Here is a 17,500-nt window from a genome sequence, read left to right on the forward strand (position 1 = left end):
TTACATATTACAAACAGACTATTTACACAGATTACATAAGTAAGCAAGTTAAACAAGTTCCACAGGTTACAGATAGTCCTGAGCACAAGTCAGGATTAAATTAAATTACACAGTAAACTGGTTAACAGATTTTACACATTCGAGTTAGCCTGGCTTGATACATTGACATAGCCAGTTAAGTAACAAATGTTGTTTGAGTCTAGTTTTAAATTGACCAAAGGTGGAAAGTAAGGTAATATCAGCTGGAAGAGAGTTCCAGGATCTACTTACAGAGTTTGCAAAGAGAGAATCACCGGCTGTGTTATTAATTTTGCTAGTCTGAATTAGTAGTTTGTTAGAGGATCGAAGTAGTTCAGGATTGTTAGAGTAGGTGATAATATTTTTAAGTGCAGGAGTATTGTCCGGATTATAGAGGATTTTATAGGCCATAATCAGTTGGTTATACTGGATTAGGCTGGGTAGTTCAAGCCAACCAAGCTGATTTAGATTGATGCAATGATGTGTCCTAAAGGCAGCCCAGTGGCAAACCTGGCAATGTGGTTGTAGCAAATTGAGAGTTTGTTAAGGACAGTCTTGTTCAAATTCGAGAGGGATGCATACAGAAGGGTTGAAAGAAGGTGAGAGCGAGCTATGGCAATTTTAGCTGGAGGGGTTAGGAAGGCTTTTATTCTGTAAAGTGACCCTAGTTTTTTATTGATGGTTTTGATAGTTTGGTTAACATGTAGGTCAAATTTGAGATTATTGTCTATGATGACACCTAATAGTTTTGTAGATGGGTCAGGGAGATTATTGTGCCATCATTTGATTTTATGGTAAAGGTGAAAGCGTAGACCTACGTGTTGGTGAAAATAACAGCATTTTAGTTTTTTTGGGATTTAGGATCAGACGATGTTCAGAAAGCCAGTTTTCTATTGTATTAAAGGTGGTCTGGGTAGCTGACCATAACTCTACTGAAGATGTGGCTGAGCAAATCAGAGTAGAGTCATCAGCATATTGGATACAGCTGACTTTTGGGATGACAGTATAAAGGTCGTTAATGAAGATGGAGAACAGCAAGGGCCCTAGTATAGTACCTTGTGGTACTCCAAGGGTGTTAGGTAGAAGGTTAGAGAGTTTGTTCTGCCAGAGGACAGCCTGCTGTCGACCATTCAGGTAGGATTGAAACCATTGGAGGGCTCCAGTATCTAGACAGAATGTTTGCAGGGTGTGGATTAAAGTTGGTGATCAACCATATCGAATGCCTTGGAAAGATCCAAAAAAGAGGGCTGAGGATATATAATTATTATTTGCGATTATGGTTTATGGTGTTAGTAAAGGCTAGGAGGGCTGAAGTAGTGCTGTGATGAGGACGGAAGCCATGCTGAGTGTCTGCCATAAGGCGATTTTGGATTAGGTGGTGCATGAGTTGTCTATGAATACATTTTTCCATAATCTTTGCAAGTGGAGAGTATAGCTATTGGCCTATATTTGGAGAATTCAGTAGAGCTGCCTCCTTTGTGAAGTGGGATTACATAGGATATTTTCCAGATGGTGGGAATTTTAGCTTCTACTATGGTTCGATTGATTAGTATTGAGACGGGGTAAGCAATAGCATCAGCTGATTTTGTAGGTACTTGGCAGGGAGTTGATCAGCAGAAAGTGTAGTGGGTTTTAATTTTTTGATCAAGGTACGGATAAGTGAAGTGGTGACTGGTTGGAAGCTGAGCATGAAGTAGGTTTCTAGGGGTGCTACTTTCAGGACCTGGGGAGCTAGGAGGTAGTTGGCTAGCTAGGGCTTGAATTGTCTCAGTAAAGAATTGGTTAAAACTATCAGAAACATCTTCAGGGGTTTTATCAATAGTAGCAGCAGGGATTGGGGTTGAAGTTTGTCCAGGATGTAGTAGATTATTTAGACCTGCCCAAAACTTCTGAGGGTTATTTTGATTTACTGTCTGTAAATTACAGTAGTGTTGTTTTTTGTCTTGTAAAATTGATTTTTGGTTTCGTTCCTGGATTGCCTGTATTTAACGTGATCTTGAGGGTCTTTAGAAGAACGCCATAAAGCCCATGCTTTGTTTCTAAGGGTAATTTTGAGTTTAGACTCTATAGAAAGCCATGGTGCAGCTTTTGCCTTGGTTCTCTTTGAACGAACAGGTGCATGCAAATCAAGGATCTCAAGGAATTTGTTGTTAAAGTATGCTACTGCTTCCTCTAAGGGGAGGTGTTTTAGAATAGACCAATTACATGAGTTTAGTTCTTGTTGGAATTTAGCAGGGTCAAAGTTTTTATTGTTTCTAACCTTTCTGAGTAAGGGTTGTTGGGAATTAATGGTTTTGTGCTTAATTACATATGTGAGAAGGTGATCGCTTAGGCCATTAAGGAGGGTACCAGAGGTGTACAGTTGGGGTGACTGTTTATGAGTACCCAGTCAAGTATACTTTCTTTTTGGTTGGGTTTACCTATCCTGGTAGGGGTGGATATGATTTGTGTAAATGCATGCAGGTTAATATGGGTGGTTGGGGATTCTAAAGAACAGGTGCCCCAGTCTATGTTAAAGTCTCCAAGTAGTAGGGTTTCTTGGGGGTAGTGACATGATAACCAGTGCAGGATATCTTCAAATGTAGATATATTGTTACCTGGGGGAATGTACATACAGATGATATTAATGCATTTATTTTTATTAAGTTGCAATTTGGTGGCAAGAATCTCAGAGTTATTAATCTGAGGAGGTTGTATTACATCTATGGTGACATTCAACTCAGATTTATAGAGTACAGCTACCCCACCCCCCTTCCTCGAAGCACGATCCAGCCTGTGTTCACTCTATTCACTGTTTCAGTTATTAGGTCCATGTTACTACAATAATGTACCTGGTATCCGTAGTGTTTCATTATTCACTGTTTCAGTTATTAGGTCCGTGTTACTACAATAATGTTCCGGTATCCGTAGTGTTTCATTATTCACTGTTTCAGTTATTAGGTCCGTGTTACTACAATAATGTTCCGGTATCCGTAGTGTTTCATTATTCACTGTTTCAGTTATTAGGTCCGTGTTACTACAGTAATGTTCCGGTATCCGTAGTGTTTCATTATTCACTGTTTCAGTTATTAGGTCCGTGTTACTACAGTAATGTACCTGGTATCCGTAGTGTTTCATTATTCACTGTTTCAGTTATTAGGTCCATGTTACTACAATAATGTTCCGGTATCCGTAGTGTTTCATTATTCACTGTTTCAGTTATTAGGTCCGTGTTACTACAATAATGTTCCTGGTATCCGTAGTGTTTCATTATTCACTGTTTCAGTTATTAGGTCCGTGTTACTACAATAATGTACCTGGTATCCGTAGTGTTTCATTATTCACTGTTTCAGTTATTAGGTCCATGTTACTACAGTAATGTTCCGGTATCCGTAGTGTTTCTTTATAGGGAGGCCTCTCATTTTCTTTCCCATTATTAGCTGCCAATGAAAAGTGGGGTCTACCCCTCCTCTTCGTTTGGCCTTTCACATCCTCTAATCACTTAACCGTTTTCCTGTTTGTATAACCCCTTTCTTGCAGCCTCTTATCTAGACTGTCAAGCTCTTCATTAAACTTTCTTTCATCTGCCTCAATCTTGAGGCTCTTAACTCCTGCCCTTTCACTACATTGTCAAAGATGTACCCCGGGTGTATACTTTTCCCTTGCAGAAGAGTGTTCCTCTAACATTCATTTCTAAATACTGATGTCTGAAATTGCCCCTCTGTGTCTCTAATAATTTTCACATCCAAAACATCTGCTTCACTATCCAGGTATTGCATGTCAAATTTTTAAAAAGTTGTACTTGTATTAACATTGTGGTAAAATCGTTGTAATGCACTCTCATCCCCCTTCCATAATAGAAAGAGATCATCCACAAATCTCCTATAGAATATCACTGGTTTCCAGCTATATCCTCTTTCCTAAACTGTTCTCTCCCCCATAGGGCCATTACCAGATTGGCGTATCTGTTGGCACTGGATGTGCCCATAGCTACGCCCTCTTTTTGCAGGTATACCTGATGGTTGAATAACATAACATTGTTTTTCAACACTACTTCCATCAATATACAAATTAAATCTACCTGAGTACGTGAAGAAGTTCCATCCTGGATGAGATATTCTCTCAGCATATCTAAACCCAACTAAATGGGAATGGAAGTAAATAGGGAATGTACATTCATCATCACAAGCAGTAGTGAGTCATTTAATAGATTGGTTTTCTCTATATAGTCAAACAATTTCTGCAGGATTTATATGACTATATAGAGAAAACCAAAGGGTTTAGATATGCTGAGAGAGTATCTCAAACTTTCAGAAGCAGAGCTGTGACTCATTCCCTACCCATATTTCCCTTGCCACTATCAAATTGCCTCAGATCACATTTGCCACTTCAACCAAATGGCTGTAGAGGCTCTGAGCTCTTTTTGGGATAAAAGTATTTTTCATTTTTCTCTCTCCTAGTAATATTAGAATTTTTTTTCTTCCATTCTCTATTGTAATTCATTCTCCTCCCCTATAGCTAATGTAAAAAAATCTTTCTTTTCTATTAACTGTTTTAATTCTATATTTGTAGTTATTTATGTTTTTTTTGTTGTTGTTTTTGCGCTTAAAGTTGGAGTAGGTGCTTTTTACTAAAACTTTGCAGAATGCCCTGAGTTTCTTAAGATGTCAGACAAAGTGTGGTAAATGTGGCCACAAAATCCCTCCTCAGGACCCCCACTCCCTTTTTGGGAGCAGTGCACTTAGATACAGAGTGCAAAGCCTGTGCTTCATTTAGCCACGGAGCTCTTCAGAGCAGAAAACAAACTAATTTTAAAGGGTCTCCTTCCATCTACTTCAGGATCTTCTGTAGTTTCTCTCTCATCTTCAACTCTGAGAGAGAAAGAAAAGGAAAGCAAAATAGACAAGGAAGCTTCAAAGTCAAACGAGCACATTCCAGACAAGACTCAGAAGGGCACTGAAAAAGATAAAAAAATGGTCTCTGGATCCCACAGCTTCAGTGGATCCAGCACTGAAAATACCAAAGCCTTTGGATCTGAAGCCACAGTTCTGCTGTCCATCTCCATTCAGGCTTTTCACTCCAGATCCGATCAGCCCTCAGCATCTCTCACCCAGTCTGTAACAGCAGTCTTTGACTTTGTCAACTGCTTCTTCCAGGGCTACTCATTTTACTAGGAGTCTCATAGAAGCTGACATTTGACAGACTGCTGTGGAGAGTCCTTCAGACAAAGACAGAGTTGAGGGTCCTCCTGGCTCCATCTGCTCTGATAGAGTCAGGACCATTACCATTGATCCTTCCCTGTTTGACTCTGTTGCAAGTCCGTCCTTTGGTACCAAAGCCCTTGGTCCCAAAATCTTCTGGAGCACCTCTGCTGACACTGATAGTGCCTTCCATTTTGGGTCTGTCTATGACCCAGTCTCTCTTGACTCTGACTAAGATTGGATATCCTGAGACATGATTATGTCTGTAGATGGGTAAATAATCAAGACCATGGCTGTGTCCACAGATGGATGGATGACCTTGATTGTGGCCATGTCAATAGATGGATTGATGACTTAGAACATGGCCAAGTCTGCAGATAACTTGATAGCCAAGATATCCAAGGATGGATGGATGGACAACCAGAAAGACCATGCAAAAGCCAATCAAATACCAATTTCAGTCATGACCACAGAGGAATATGCTGATATGTGATTATTCTGTACTGCTTTCCATTGACTAACACTAATGCTTTACTACCATGTGCCTAGTTTGTATTGCTTCTACAACCATCTGTGGACCTGCAAAGCTGATAAAAGTTATTTTTTTGCACGTGCTGTAACTATCTCACTGCTCTTTAACATTTTTGCACTGCATGTATTGATTTTGTTGAATTTATCACTGTTTTTCAGCCTGCACTTGTTAAAGAAATTTTAATTTTAATAATATTCTGATATTTCCTAACCTCCTCTGATAGTGCAAAAGCTGTTCTGAGTTTGCCAAATTATTTCCAAGTTTTGCAAAGTTTTCTGTGTTTATAGAAGTTCTCCTATATTTGCACAATTTTTTCTGTATTTGTGAACATTTCTCAGGGTTTGTGAACTTGTTTCCAGGCATTCCTGATACTGCAGGAGTCCTGCCTTTTGTCGTAAAGCATTTGTTACTGAACTTCAGCTCAGACCAGTTTGTTTTACATTAAGAGGGTTTTTCTGCATTATGGTTTAAGTAGAAGGCTGATTCGACCCATTTTAGTTAGGAACTGCTGGTGGAAGGCTTATTGTGTGCTTGGATAAAGTCAAGAACACATCCACAGCCAAAGTACCAATAAGAAAAAAATCCACGACACTGCCAAAATAAACCAGCCATTTATTACATCAAAGACATGATAAGCGCTTTCACCCATTATTCCATGGACTTCTTCAGACACCACACATTTAGGAAGTAGGTCAGAGCATTTTAGCATTTTATATTGTTTCAATTATTCAACTAAGCAAGTGACTATGTTATTTGTAATGTTCACATTTTTTATATTTATATTTATAGGTATGTAATTGTTGCTATGTGATTAACATTTTAGGAATGTACTTGATAGCATTATTTAATATGTGTTACTGCTTAATCAATTAAATAATTGTTAATTGCTTGATTAATTGAAGATGGATCAACTTATAAAAGCAGGTATTTCTTTTTGGCACTTTACTCTGAAGAAGCCCATGGAATGTTGGGTGAAAGTGCTTAGTATGTCTTTGATGTAATAAATGGTTGGGTTATCTTTTGGCAGTGTTGTGGATTTTTTTCTTATTAGTTGGTGATTTTGGCTGTGGAAGTGTATCTTGACTCTGAACCTCTGGAATCAAGATGAGAGTCACAGCTAAAGCTTCATAGCCACTGTCTGAGGAGAGGGTTTGACTCCAAAAACTGTTGGAGCCATCCCTTCCTCTCTGGGTGTCAGCTCTCAATAACTCTCTGATGTCCACCTCAGAACTGGGGATGGTTAGGGCTTTGGGGTATCTCTCTGTATCAGCTTTTAGAGAGACTTCCTCAGCTCCCTAGCTCTTCCACAGCCTTTGAGACCTTCAAATGGGTCCTTTCATATTTGAGAGAAGAGGTGCCACCATCCTTTTGGGATCTGACCTGAACTGAAACATATTCTGCTCCAGAAACTGCTCCTTCTCATCAACAGGAACAGTCAGCCTCCAAACGTCTTGGGGAAGTACTCACTTTGAGTTCTCAGTCTGATTCACACCCACTGACAGATATTTCCCAATGACAAGTGCAGAGAAAGCAGATGTTAAATAGAAAGACTTGGATTTATCACCAGAATCCATCAAAGAAGACACAGATTTGGAGGAAGGGGGAGATTCTCCAAGATCTCCCTTTGGAGATGTCACCTTGGAGAAATTCCAGAATTGGTCAAACAGAAGGGGGATGGTCCACACATACACCTTTCCTGGGGGCTTTTGGAGCTGGCTGTTCTACATCCTGAGTAATCTCTCCCCTTAAAGCCCTTATCGATCTAGAGGCTCAGTGAGCTTGGAAGGATCCTGATACAGCAGAGGCCATACCAAAGAAATATGCTAGCATTTTGGCAGTTCCAAAAGACAGACTTTATTGGACTAAGGATCCCCCATGGATGCTATGGTCACAGTGGTAGCCACAAAGAAGGAACTCTCAGAGGAGTCTTTGTCTGTCCATCCCCCTAACAGGGAGTCTAGGGCTTTGAACAGATTTGGAAAATGGATGAACACTTCAGCGACTTTTTCCCTGAGAGTGCTGAACTACATGGCTCATATTATTCAGTTCCAAAGAGAACTGACCCAAGAGATTATCAATTCTCTCTTCCCTCTACAAGATCTCTGGTTATATTCCTTGTTATAGGGTCCCCGAGCTTGGTGACAACCTTTTCTACTTTGTTGCCTCAGTCATTCTGTTGCCGGAGTCATTTTGCTAAAAGTTTTTGTGCTCTGGAGTTATTATCAAAAAATAAAGTTGCTTAACAGCAGTCTTTCTAAACTCATGCATATTATCAAAGTAATCCCTTATTTTCTGTTTAGCATTCTGCAATTGCTCCTCTTCTTGTTTTGTGAGATTCTCATATTCTACTATACTTTAACATTTCAGTGCCTCTGAATAATTCTTACTTCTTAACCATATTACTTTCTTTCTTTTATTTCCACCATATTTTTAAACTTTCTACTACCTATTCCTTAAATTCCTCTCTTTTTAACAGATAGGTGGGAAAGCACCAGTGTCTCATTTCTATTTCATTACCCTGTGTTTTTGTTTTAATCATTATCCGTGCATGATCTGAAATAGTTATTGGGTGCATATCAAAACTTTCAATGAAATGTACATGTTCCTGTGAAATATAAGTTCTGTCTGGCCTTGCCCAGTTTCTGTACCTTTTGTACTGTTGTTTCTTGTCATATCCAGTCATATCCATTTGAAACTATGTATGTCACATCTTACAATACTTTTTGTTTTAGTGAAAATCCTCAAATGAAAAAACAACCTCCCCAAGAACACCCTTAAAAGCCAAAAACTTAAAACTAACACACAAAACTATGTACATTTACAAATATTGAAATTTAACCCTGCTAATAGGAACAATTGTCCCAGACTGGCAGCCACACTGACATACTTGGATTAACCTATAACAAAGGTTGTTCATGCTAAGCTGCATGGTACAGCCTGCGCTTCTAAGTGCTGTCTGTTTTTGTGTTTTCTTTATTCCTCTCCCAGATTAGAAAAACACTTGAATACATTCAGAAAACATTATCTCCTAGTCATTTATTTATTTGCTTCTCCTTAAAACATGTCACTAGATCAGGCCAAGGGTCTTATAGGTTCATAGGTGTGTACTAGGCCAATGACCCTGGAGCCTATATAAGCCTAGTCCAAAAATATTCCCAGGCATCATGCTGCCGGATGTTAGTTCCCTGTGTCTCTATCAAGCAAGGCCATTAAAGTGATCTCCGGGCTGAATTTCCTATTATCCACTTGTCAAGATTTTTATTGAAAAGGTCTAGTGAGGTGCTCTACTTGATGTGAATGGGGAGTTTATTCCAGAGTATGGGAAGTCTCTGGATTAAGAACCTGTCCCTCCAGCAGGTTATGTTTATTGTGGTGACGAGGTTAAGGTCCTTAGAGCATGTAGCATGGAGGGATTGAGATTTCTTCAGATGAAGCATGTCTAACAACACTGGGTCAGACATGGCTTTGTAGTTCAAGCAGAGATTACCTCTACGTAGGCGATATGAGATGGAGTATAGCTGGAGTTCTTTGAGCCTTTCTGTATAGGGCATATGCTTGAGTCCTAAGATCTTCTTTGTGAGGAACTTTTGTGGCCTCTCCAGTTGCTGTAGGAGTCTGGTGAGGTACATGCCGAATGGGGCATTGCACTCTATAATAGGTCTAATGAGGGATGAGTAGAGAGAAATTATGACTTCTTTTTTCCTGGATGAGAAACCTTTTGTAATGAGGTGTGCCATGTAGAAGGACTTACTAATGATGGTAGCAATATGATTGTCAAAGGAGAGGTTGCTATCTACCTGTGTCCCCAGATCTCATCATACTTTTGGAGTTAGGTGTGATACCATTGATGTGGTAATTCGTGGGCACAGTGTTCTTCCCAAAGGGAATGACAATGCACCTTTTTAGCACTGAGCTTAAGGCCATGGCTCTGGAACTAGTTGTTGGTCTCTGAGACCCTCTTGTAGAATGTCTACATCAGCTTGAGAATCAATAATAGCTTCCAATTTGCAGTCATCTGTGAATTTAGTTAACCAAAGCCTGTTTGTGTTGGCTTGAACTTCAGAGAAGTAGATGCCAAACAGGAGAGGACCCAGGACCAATCCCTGTGGGATTCCACTTGTTACTGCCCATTATCAGATATGGAGTCCAATACTTTCACCATGTGGGTTCTGTCATTGAGCCACTTAGCAGCCCATCTTATGACGTAGGGGTTTATACCTAGGTTAGTGAGTCTATCAATGATTCCTGATTGGGGGATCAAGGGAGGCCTTCATCCACTGCTCTGGTGACAGATTCAAAGAAGTCTATCAGGTTGAGCAGGCATAATCTACACTTCACAAATCGAAACTGCATGAGGTCCAGAGTTTGAAGGTTTCCTATATCCCTATTTATAAGGTCCATAATGAGGCACTCCATAGCCTTACATATCAGGCTCATCAGACTAATAGGGAGGTAGTTCCTAGGGTCAGTAGTCACTCCCCTTTTGTGGAGTGGAATGATTGTAGTGGTGTGCCATTCGGTGGGAACAAAGCCTGAAGTGAGGCTGTGATTGAACAGGGCACTCAGGTGTGGTGCCAGTTCACTTTGTAATTCATGTAGAAGACAGTCAGGTTTATTATCAGGTCCCATGAAAGCTGTAGTATTGGCTTTGGACAGTGCAGTTTTTACCTGTGCAGCTGTGATAACAGGGATTTGGCTAGTACCAACCTATAAACCTATAAGGAAATTCACCCCAGGGATCACATCAGTCGCCCTGCTAGACAGGGGTCCAGGAAAGTAAATAATGTGGGAAGAAATAGCCAGGGAATTGTTATGGCTAGGCTTGTATAGGCCCTAGGGCTGATAGCCTAGTACCAACCTATGAACCTATGAACCTATGAACCTCGGGTATTGGGATGGACCCTTTAGAGGGTGAAGAGGGGGTAAAGTTTGCACTGAATCTGTTGGCCAAGATATTGGCAATATCATTTGGCTCAGTATAAGTGGTGCCGTGCAGTAGCTCAGAGCAAATCTGCGCATTGTTATGCAGATTCTTGATATAAATAAAGAATGCCTTGTGGTTAGCTTTACCAGTCATTTCCCCCATGCATGAGTAAGAAAAAGCACATAAATTTTTCTTGCATCATGCTCTTTTGACCAGACTTTTCTTCTCTTTTCACATTCTAGTACCTACATTTCTTAAAACTGAGCAAGGAGAAAGAAAGAAGAAGAAAAAAAAAAAACAGGGGCACCTGTTTACTTTAGTATCCCTTTTATATTCAAAAATAAGTGAGAAACTTTACTTCATAGCATATAGGCTATGCCGTGCATTATAGAAATACTACTGTTAAGAACAAAATTGTGTTTTACTTACAGTTTACTCTTGCCATCCTCTTCCCTTCTCCTAAATGTTCTTCCAAATATTAATGTCATGAAGTAGGGCATATGCTTTAGAGTCCCCTACATGTTTAACAAAGTCATAGAAGTCCAATATTTCCAGGTTTTCTTGTTCTGTCATGTTTGATAAATATAATTAATGGTTTGTAATCCCAAATTTGTTAATTTCCAAGTTATTGGTTTTCTTCCTGTTGATCTCAATCGCCCATATCCAGTCCCTGCTTAATTTTCAATGTACTCCCAGTTCTTCTAGTCAACCCTTGTGTTTTTTTCTGTCTTTAAAACATTGGAAAAGGTTTCACTGGTGCAGTCTTTCTGTGGTCTTTATTACCAGAAGAACAAGAATTAGAATCTCCTTCTGTTTCACCTCTTATTTTTTGTTGGACAAACTTTTGTATTTCCTCCTTGGCATGTTCTGCATCAAACTAAATAAATAAATACATAAATAATGATTTTGACTCTCCAGGAAAGAATATCCTGAAAATAGCTGGGTACAGCAGATTGAGCCTCATATATTCTTCTTGACATTCCCTGAATAGTGGAATAAATTTACTCCTCTTCTGTCTGGTGTACAGTGAGTAATCATTCTCCCCAAACACTCTGCTCTCTCCCACATTTAGTACTTTGTCCTTCTGTCAGAGTTTTGTTAGAATCAATGCCTTCTGCTGGTAGGATTGCATCTTTACTATTAAAGGTCTAGGTTGCTTTCTCATTGCGGGTATGGAGCATCCACATGATGTGCCCTTTCAACTAACAACAACTGCTGTTGAATACCAGTCTAGTTGCTTATTTGTGCTTTCATAAAATTAATAAAGTCTGTTCCTTCCAACTTCTTTGGTACAGCAGAAAATCTTAGATTTTCCCCTACATGCTCTGTCCTCTAATTCTATTATTTTTTGAAACATCTCTTCCTGAGCAGTATCATAATCAGCCAACCTTTTCTTAAATTTTACCTCTGATTTTTGCAGTTGTATCACTTCATCTTATACCTGTTTAAAGCTTCTTCCATTTTCCAGACTTTTGTTATTTGAGCTGATCTACTCCTTTAGCATTTATTTTAATCAGCTCTGAGTATACTTGACTTATTGTTTCCTGTAGGTTGCTGAAAGTCTTGTCTTGCACCAACGCTGGAGCTTAAACTTCTTTTGCTGAACAGCAGTAGAATTCTTCTCAGTTAGTGTTTTCTCCTTACATTTTGTGACTGATTTTTTCAGGTTCTCTGAATTTCTTTTTTTGCTGGAAACCAGGCAGCGCACTTACAAGCCAGTCACTGAAGTTTGCTCAAAAAGACAAGTTCATGCAGACCGTCTCAAAAAACTTCAGCTTTACTCTGTCGCATATCGCCTACTCAGAGGTGATCTCTGCCTAACATACAAATCTATGTCAAACCAAGAGCTGATAGACATGCTCCGCTTAAAGAAATCCCAATCCCTCCGAGCTATACACTCTAAGGACCTAAACCTTGTCATCACAATAAACAGAACATGCCAGAGGGATAGATTCCTGTCCCAGACACTTCCCATACTCTGGAATAAACTACCTATCTATATCAAACAAAGCTCCTCATTAGCACTCTTCAAGAACAATCTTGATGATTGGATGGGAAATAGGAAATTCACCCCAGGGATCACCTCTGTGGCTCTGCTCAACAGTGGCAGAGGAAAATAATTTTCTTGGGTGGCAAAAGCCAGGGTACCTTTTTGGCTGGGCTTGTATAGGCCCCAGGGCCGATAGCCTAGTACCTACCTATGAACCTATGAACTGGCTTTCTTTTCTGAGTTTCTGTTTTCATACTGGCAGAGATGAAATTAAGCTGTTACTCAGTGTGCAGCCATCTTGGAAGGTGGCTCTATTATTAGAATTCTTATCTGAATTATTCCAAAAAGGTCCTAGTTTTTCAACAATCAAAGTTCAACTGGCAGCCATTTCCAATTTTTACACAGGCCATAACAAGACACCTATAGCTTCATTAAAGGTGTCTATGGCTTTCCTTAAGGAAAGTTTTCTACTTTTCCCTCCAATTCAAGATCCTGCCCCTCCATGGGACATCACAGCGATGCTTTAGGCTATCATCACACAGTCCCTATTTGAAGCAGAAGGTTCAGTGGATCTTATGTTCTTGACATGGAAAATGATCATCTTGGTGGCAATCACTTCTGCTAAGAAGATTTCAGAACTTCAAACTATTTCATGTAAATCACCTTATTTATTTATAGAGACACGTTTTTTCTAAAACCAAATGTGTCATTCATCCCTAAGGTGGCATCTAGGTCCACCATAATCAGACCATCAGTTTGCCTGTATTCTTTCTAAAATATTCTAATAAAAGGGAATATGCATTACATTTACTTGATGTTCATAGGCAACTTATATTTTCTTTACATAGAACTAAGAACTTCAGGAAATGAAACAAATTATTCATTGCATTTTCTAAATCTAAGATGGGAGAAGGAGTTTCCAAAATCACATTTTCAAGGTGGTTGTCAAGCTGTATATCCTTAGTTTATGAAACGTTGAGTCTAAACTACTCTAAAATAAACAACAGCTCATTCCACAAGAGCAGTGGCAAGGTTTATGGTTTTTCAACACTATTTACTGTTTGATGAGATTTGTGCAGCTGCTAGCTGGTGTACAGTACATACCTTTGTGTCTCACTATAAATTGGATGTACAATCCAGACCTCATTCCTCCTTTGGCTCTGCTGTTTACAAGAACATCCTTCTTTAATTCCACTCGGGAAATCATATAGCTACGGATTCTGTCCCAAAGGTTGAATTAGATGAACATGGACCACGTCTCATAGGTTCATAGGTAGGTACTAGGCTATCTGCCCGAGGGCATTTATAAGCCTAGCCAGAGTATGTCAGCGTTTGCTGCCCCATTGATTAATTAACTGAGCCTCTGTCAAGAAGAGCCAATGAAGTGATCCCAGAGTTGTATTTTCTCTTACCCATCCACTCGTCTAGGTTTCTCCTGAAGAGTGTTAGTGAGGGGCTGTGCCAATGTAGTTAGGATGAAAGTTATGTACTTATCATAACTAAAGATCTACGTTGTCCTGTTTTTGTCTGGGTCAACAACCCTCCCAAATTGTCATCCACAGTTCCTTGGAGAATGGTAGCCTCTACAGAAGGATACTTGTCTCTAGCCTTGATAGGTTAGCTACTTTACTATCCATATGGCACCCTTATCCTTATTTTTCCTCTTGAATTTGTTTTATCTAACTGTAATTTTATTACTTGCTGCATATATTCCTACATGGGGCAAACTCTGTCTGAGATCATTTGACAGTGGAGAGGGATTTATGTGCAGGGGAGGAGTCACAGCCTTGGATCCAAAGGTCTGAAGATGCTGAAGCTGAATCTGAGTCAGATCTGAGTTTCCAAAGGTTGAACCAGACAAAAATAGGACAGCACAGCTCTGCCATTATGCTAAGTACATAACTCCCACTTAATTGCTGCTGTACAAGTTTTGTTAACTATTGTTACTTTCTGTCCTGTTTTTGATTTGTACAATCACTACCTCTCTGTCACACTTTTTCTTCTTTGTGAATTATTTCACTCAGTCACTACCTACAAATGGTCAGTTGTGATCAGTGTACTGCCCAGGTAAGCAAATGTAAAATAAAATAAAATGTATAATATCTTTAATGGTCTGGTATTGGATGACATAGGATTGAATTAGATCGAAATGCTCCAATTGTTGGATATGCTTGGTTAGGTACATTCCAAAGAGGGCACTGTACTCAATGATAGGTCTGATGAATGCCAAATACAGTGGAACAATGACTTCCTTGGACTTAGATGCCATACCTTTGTTTATAAGTTGCGTAACTTAGAATGATTTCCTTACCACTGTAGACACATGATGATCAAAGGTTAGATTACTATTTATGTGTATCCCTAAGTCCCTGACTACTGGGTCACCTCTAAGGGGTGTGTTGTCAATATGATAGTTACCGGGGATGGATGACTTCCCAAAGGATACTATTATGCATTTCTTGGCATTTAGTTTTAGTCCATGGCTCTGACACCAGTTGTTTGTGTCAGCCACTCCTGGAGAACATTTGTGTGAGTGTGAGATTCAATAACAGCTCCTAATTTGCAATCATCTGCAAATTTAGTCAGCCAGAAACAACTGACATTGGCCTTGACTTCTGAGAAGCAAATTCCAAAAAGGAGTGGTCCAAGGACTAATCCTTGAGGGAATCCACTTGTGACTGACCTCTTTGTAGAGGTCGACTCCCCAGTTCTAACTTCCTTGTTCCTGTCTGTGACACACTTGGCTATCCACTGGGTGACATAGGGGTTTATACCTAACATCTTGAGTTTGTCAACAATGTCCGTGTGGGGTATTGCGTCAAATGCCTTGGCCAGGTCAAGGTAGGCGGTGTGAATGATTTTGCCCTCATCCATTGCTTTGGTGACCTTCTCAAAGAAGTCCACCAGATTGAGTAGGAATGATCTGCCCTTGATTAAACCATACTGGGTTGGGTCCAGTGTCTGAAGGTTTACTGTACCTCTGTTGATCATCTCAATGATAATTCTTTCCATGGCTTTACATATAAGACTACTGAAGGTTATGGGTCTGTACTTTCTAAGGTCTGTAGATGGCCCACCTTTGTGCAGAGGGATAACTGTTGCCATTCTCCATTCATGAGGCACAAAACCTGATTGGAGCCTACAGTTAAACAGTAATTCCAGTGGCCTTGATAGGTCCTGTTTCATGCTATTTAGAAGGCATCCTGGGATATTGTCTGGGCCCATTGATGCAGTGTTTTTGGTCTTAGAGAGAGCATTAAGAACCTGTTCCCTAGTGATAGTAGGGGGAGTTATATTTGATGATATTTCCTGAGGGAAGGTTGACGGGGAGAGAGAGGAAAGGGTGGAGCTGAATTTATCAGCCAGGAGGTTTGCTATATCTTCTGGCTCAGTATAGGTGGCTCCATTTACAATGAGCTCTGCACACAATTGTGTATTGCCTTTGAGACTGCGGACATAGCTAAAGAATGCTTTGTGGTGTCCTTGGCCTGGGAGGACAAATATACCTAATATTTGGCTTTGGTAGACTTTATTTGTCCTCTGAGTTGTTTGTTTAGTTAGAAGGTCAACACCTACACCACACCACATGGAGCACACAGCTCTCACATAAAAACACAAACCACACACCCACCTTCATGAAGTCTCTCAATAGAAATTTACCAAAACAGCAGAGACCTCCAAGACAGAAATGCACTTGATCACCACAAAACAGCACAAACCACAGGACACATAGCTTACCTCCACAGTGTGCCCCTCAACCGAAGCCCCTAAGGCTAAACATCTTGCCCAATACACTAATCATAGGTGAATCAATATTGAGGCACACAGATGTCCAACTCACTAGGTTGAATAAGGAGAAGGTAACAGTCAGCTGTCTGTCAGGTTCCAGAATCCGACACATAACACACACACTCAAGTCACTCCACAACAAATACAAGTATGACTCTGTCATTGTTCATGTGGGTGTGAATGATGTGATGCACCTCCCTGAATTACATGAAAAGAGACATGGTGGAGCTCTCGGATTATGTGGTCCAGGCAGGTATGATATTAGCCCTGAGCAGTATCCTACCGTCACCCAGAATGATACCTCAGTACAAACAAAAAATGATTGACTTCAAGAATTGGCTAAGTTTCTGGTGTCATTCTAAGGGGATTCAGTATCTGTCTGCTTGGAATGACATGATTGACAGACCTCGATGCTTTGCAAGAGATGGCCTGCATCTGTCACCCCTGGGTTTCTGGGCACTAGCTAAGGCTCTTGCCACCCCTATAGTGCCTTTTTAGGCAGTGTTCCAAAAACCAAATTATCACCATAACAGCTATAAATAAATGCAATCTGAGGGTCATGCTGCTCAATGCTAGAAGTTTAAATCTCAAGATGCACTCACTCGAAGCACTCCTCAAAATGGAGAACATCTACATTTGTGCTGTAACAGAGACCTGGTTTAAAATAGCAGAAAGCATCCCTGAGCTACCAGGCTATAACTCATTCCACACCTTTTGGCAATGAAACATGGGCTGAAGCTTCAAAGGTGGTGATGTGTCCATATTCATAAAGGATATGCACCCCTCTAGACTAGTAGCCCAGCATAATGCATCTGAGATACTTAAGGTACAACTAACACTGGGTAAGACGGCGATCCAGGTCATAGCCTGCTATAGGTCCCTAACCATGTCCCTAGACTCCTACTCCATGTTCCTAAGCACCCTGGAATCTATCAAGGTCCAACCCAACACTCTCTTACTAGGAGACTTCAATTACTCCTCCATCAACTGGGAAAACTACTCAAGCACCAATACACTGGCCCAACGCTTCCTGGAATTCATCAATTCCAGTGCCCTGGACCAGCTCA

This window comes from Protopterus annectens, chromosome 4.part0 (assembly GCF_019279795.1).
Source record: "Protopterus annectens isolate FY-2018-M chromosome 4.part0, PAN1.0, whole genome shotgun sequence".
Taxonomy (NCBI): domain Eukaryota; kingdom Metazoa; phylum Chordata; order Ceratodontiformes; family Protopteridae; genus Protopterus; species Protopterus annectens.